Source organism: Fundulus heteroclitus, unplaced genomic scaffold (assembly GCF_011125445.2).
Source record: "Fundulus heteroclitus isolate FHET01 unplaced genomic scaffold, MU-UCD_Fhet_4.1 scaffold_107, whole genome shotgun sequence".
NCBI lineage: Eukaryota > Metazoa > Chordata > Actinopteri > Cyprinodontiformes > Fundulidae > Fundulus > Fundulus heteroclitus.
This window is the reverse complement of record NW_023396520.1, coordinates 101,831-105,839: the sequence shown is the minus strand read 5'-3', so window position 1 is coordinate 105,839 and position 4,009 is coordinate 101,831. Positions and strand designations below refer to the sequence as shown.

General features: G+C 43.2%; 1 long non-coding RNA gene across 1 annotated transcript; it reads left to right on the top strand.

Moving 5' to 3' along the window:
• The first annotated feature begins 1,754 nt into the window (after window positions 1–1,754).
• LOC118558193 lies at window positions 1,755–2,818 on the top strand. Its single transcript, XR_004928208.1, has 2 exons — window positions 1,755–2,070; window positions 2,139–2,818. It is a non-coding gene; the product is annotated as an uncharacterized LOC118558193 (long non-coding RNA).
• The last annotated feature ends 1,191 nt before the right edge of the window (window positions 2,819–4,009 follow it).

Here is a 4,009-nt window from a genome sequence, read left to right as displayed (position 1 = left end):
TGTTAATAATAAATCTTCCTCAAACTCTAGGGTCACCTGAGGAGTACCACAGGGTTCAGTCCTTGGACCAATTCTCTTTACTATATATATGCTTCCGATAGGCAAAATTATCAGACAGCATGGGATTAATTTCCACTGTTATGCTGATGATACTCAGCTATATTTATCCATAAATCCTGATGAATCCAATCAATTACTTCGACTGCAGTCATGTCTTGATGACATCAAAAGCTGGATGACTTGAAATTTCCTGCATCTAAATTCTGACAAGACCGAAGTTGTAATCTTTGGACCAGAGTCCTCAAAAAATAAACTTCTTAACCAATCACTTAATCTGGATGGCATTATCTTGGCCTCTGGTAATAAAGTAAAAAATCTTTGTGTTATTTTTGACCAAGACATGTAATTTAAATCCCATATTAAACAGGTTTCCAGAGTTTCCTTTTTTCACCTCAGGAATATCGCCAAAATTAGAAACATTCTGTCCAGGAGTGATGCTGAAAAACTAGTCCATGCATTTGTTTCTTCAAGGCTGGACTATTGTAATTCTTTACTATCAGGAAGTCCACAAAATGCAGTTCAAAGCCTTCAGCTGATCCAAAATGCTGCAGCAAGAGTTCTGATGAAAATCAACAAGAGGGATCATATTTCTCCAATTTTAGCTTAGATACTGTGAAGCATGGTGATTGTCTAGGATAAACTGTCCTTGTTATGTCTCAAGCCAAGGCCACTGTGCAGTATTAGGGGGAGCTGAAAAGCGAGACAGGCAGAGACAGGGCAGACGCAGACTGCAGCGGGACCGTGGGGTGCGATTACTTTCCATCTATGTGATCTCTGCTCTGTATCTCAATAAAAGTGCTGGAACTTCATCACACTGTCTTTTCATATAGTAATGATGGAAACTCAGTTATCTTTGCTTAGAATTCCATCCACAGCTGGTCAGTAACTCTGGGGGTCCTGGCGGGTGACACTAATTATGATCTTATGAAAAACCCTCGGCTTTCGGTTCAATCTTCCCTCAAGGTAAAAAATCAGTTCTTCCCTGTCCTAGCACTCACTGATTCAGGCTGAGAACAAAATTTGATAAGTCCTGACTTTATTGAGCAATACAACATACCAGTTGTAGATCTGCCATCCCCGGTCTGTGTTACGGCCCTGGATGGCCATTCCCTCACAAGCATAACTGAAAGGACTGAGCTTATCTCATTTCAGGTCTGTGGAAATCATCTTGAATAGGTTAGCCTAAAGATTTCCCGGTAGTTTTGGGATATCCTTGGTTGCAGAAACAATCCCCAAATTAATTGGTCCAGCTCAAGGACAGAATCCTGGAGTTCATCCTGTCTGAACCAATGTTTACAATCAGCTGTCTCCTCCCAGCCTCCCTGCTCTCCACAGTCTGTTTCAGTCCCCGATCTTTCCAATGTTTCCCGCGAATACCATGACCTCCAACAGGTATTTAGTAAGGAACGAGCCTTTTCCCTTCCTCCTCACCGTCCCTACGATTGTGCCATTAATCTTCTCCCTGGTGCTCCTCTATCCTCGGGGCGTCTGTTCAACCTTTCCAGACTGGAGCGAGAGGCTATGGAAAACTATATTAATGACTCTTTTCAAGCAGGAATCATCTGACCATCCTCTTCACCTCTTAGAGCAGGATTCTTCTTTGTTGCGACTGTAGCAGCATAAATGGTACGCTGCCACTTTAAGGTCTATTTCGGCTGCTGCATATAAGCAGGTATCCACCTGCCACAAAGTTGCTTGCGTCATGACGTCGTATCATTTTGGTTCCTGTGTCTGCTGAACTGTGCTGGGTGAGCGTGGCTGTTTCTTTGTTTGTTAGCTTTAATCTTAGTTATTAATGTAGTTTGGTCTGCTCTGTTTAGCTTCTTTCGTTGTTCCTCCAAAACCTGGACTGATCTGTTTGTGTTTGCTTGGTGCTGGGAAGGTAAGGGCTAGCGTGGCTAGATAACATCCACCCCATATAAATAAAGCCTTCACACAGCATTTTGTTACAGCTGCGCTGCATAGGCGGAATTGTGACTCCGTTTATTTGGCAGCCCGGTAATGAAACAGGTAAGCGGCTATCATAAATACTAGTTTTCATCAGCAGTTGTATTGATGATCTGCTCTATTTTTTTTAGCTTCCTGATGAGTCTTTGACCACCATAATACTGGATTTGACACTCGCTGCTGTTTTGCCTATAAAGAACTGTTTCGCCTAAAGAAATTCTTAAAAGGACCTATCTGGACTTTCCCCCTGCTGCCGGGAGCATTGATGACACTACCATCCGGAAAAAGTGCAATATTGTAGTGCTATTGTACCACTGTTTTACTCATATCGTTTCATTTTTGCCTTTCTTTTAGGGACTGACGCTTCTGTGGTGGCGGTGGTGATCCCTGGTGGCGGTGTCTTGTTTTGTGTGTTTTGTTGGAGCACCTTCTTTTTTTTGTTTGCCGTGTTTTTGTAGTGTCCAGGGTGATCCCTTTTCTTCACTGGACGTTGCCCCTTTTCTCACCACTCTTCCCCCCCCCCCACTGGTAAGCCTCAGTTTCCTTTTGAAATTTAAAATATTTTATAATCAATTTAAATAAAAATGCATTCACTGTTTTAACCATTCAATTGCAGATTATTGTGATTCTTTTTAAACAAAAGATGTATAGTGTTTAATAAACTTTTGTAAAACTATTTGAATCCTGTCTCATTTCCAGTAGAACTTACCTGTGTCCTTACTATTTTATTTTCCTGGAGTTATTCCAGGTGGCGTTGTCGGTATCCCATATTAACTTTAACATCTTACATTTGGGTTTCATAAAAAAAAAAGGAAATCCATCCACCCCCCAGGTTGCCACACAAAGAAAGATAAGACCCTTCGTCCCTGTATTGATTACAGAGGTTTAAACCAGATAACCATCAAAAACAAATACTCTCTCCCACTCATCTCCTCCGCTTTTGAACCTGTTCAACAAGCTACCATATTTTCCAAACTGGATCTACGCAACACCTATCACCTGGTTCGCATTCGTAAGGGAGATGAATGGAAGACCACCTTTAAGACGCACATCGGCCACTTTGAGTATGTGGTTATGCCCTTCGGTTTGACTAACGCCCCGGCGGTCTTTCAGAACCTGGTCAATGATGTTCTGAGGGATTTTCTCAATGTATTTGTTTTTGTGTACTTGGATGACATTTTCATTTTTTTCAAACAGCCTGGAGGAACATCACAAGCACGTCTGCAAGGTGCTTCAGAGACTGCTGGAAAACAGACTGTACGTCAAGGCTGAGGAATGCGAATTTCATGTCCAATCCACAGTCTTTTTGGGGTTTGTGTTTGAGGGTGGACAGATGAAGACAGACCCAGGAAAGATTCAGGCCATCGAAGATTGGCTCCCGGAAGAAACTTCAGCGCTTCCTGGGGTTTGCTAACTTTTATCGCAGTTTCATCAGGAACTTCAGCCTCATTGCTGCTCCCCTCTCTGCCCTCACGTCAACTAAGAGACCCTTCGTCTGGACCCCGGAAGCTGAAAGAGCCTTCTCAGAACCTTAAGAAAAGGTTTGTGAATGCACCCATCCTCATCCATCCCAATCCCCAGGCCCAGTTAATTTTGGAGGTTGATGCATCGGACTCGGGCGTTGGAGAAGTCCTGTCGCAACGGGCTGAATCAGACCATAAATTGCATCCCTGTGCATTTTTTTCCAAGAGGTTCACCCCCACCCCCCCTGAAATAAATTACAATATCGGTGACTGGGAACTGTTGGCCATTAAACTCGCCCTGGAACAGTGGAGACATTGGCTAGAGGGCACAGACCTCCCTTTTGTCATTTGGACTGACCACAAAAACCTAGCTTACCTCCAGGTAAGCCGGGTCCAACCCTAGACAATATCGGTCGGCCTTATTCTTCTCTCGTTTTAATTTAGTTATTACTTATCGGCCAGGTTCCAAGAATATAAAACCTGATGCCCTGTCCTGACAACATGCCTCCGATGATTTAGTTGATGCCCCTGAGCCTATT